Here is a 704-nt window from a genome sequence, read left to right as displayed (position 1 = left end):
AAGATTTAGGTTTAAGTAGGTCACTACTTAAACCTAAATCTTAGTTTAATCGGTTATCATTGGCCAGTACAGTTATCACTAGATTAGGTTAACGTGTCTGGTGCAATGGATAAATATGGATTTTACCCGAGATTTAAGAAATCGTAGTTTAACTACAAATTAATTTTATATTATCTATTTTAATTATTGAGATAAATATTTCTAAAAATCTTCGTATTAAAACTATTTAAGTTAAAATTAAATTTCCTGTTCCCAGACCAACATCGAATCTATAAATGACTTTTCTTCAAACCACAATCCTTTTCTTACATTTGAACTTCGTTCCTAAGCCCTCTCCTCCCTCATTGATTAAAGGACGAGTTAACTCGTCACATTTATAATTGATTCTACTTCCAGTTTTGATAGTAGAAATAGCTGAAAATATTATTCATCCGATCAATGTAAAAAATGATTTTGTCGAGGATGGAATACTGTTTTTTTTTTAATTATTGCCTGAACAACTAATTTTTTGAAGTCTTTGTTTCCTGTCAAACAGCCTATCTCGATCAAATACATTTTATTGTATTACAAAAGGAACGGAATAATACAATTCACCTTGATAACAGATTCAACTGTACAAGATTTAGGTTTAAGTAGGTCACCACGTAAACCTAAATCTTAGTTTAATCGGTTATCATTGGCCAGTACAGTTATCATTAGATTAG

The 704-nt window shown here is 30.0% G+C and overlaps 1 protein-coding gene across 1 annotated transcript in view; it reads right to left on the bottom strand.

The window, feature by feature from the left end:
• The window catches only part of LOC136796234 (uncharacterized), a 16,842-nt gene that overhangs the window by 12,449 nt on the left and 3,689 nt on the right, over nt 1–704 (bottom strand). The window lies entirely within an intron of this gene.

The sequence above is a fragment of the Halyomorpha halys genome, unplaced genomic scaffold (genome assembly GCF_000696795.3).
Source record: "Halyomorpha halys isolate HHAL.00 unplaced genomic scaffold, Hhal_1.1 Scaffold2881.1, whole genome shotgun sequence".
In the NCBI taxonomy this organism is placed as follows: domain Eukaryota; kingdom Metazoa; phylum Arthropoda; class Insecta; order Hemiptera; family Pentatomidae; genus Halyomorpha; species Halyomorpha halys.
This window is presented reverse-complemented; position numbering and strand designations above follow the sequence as displayed.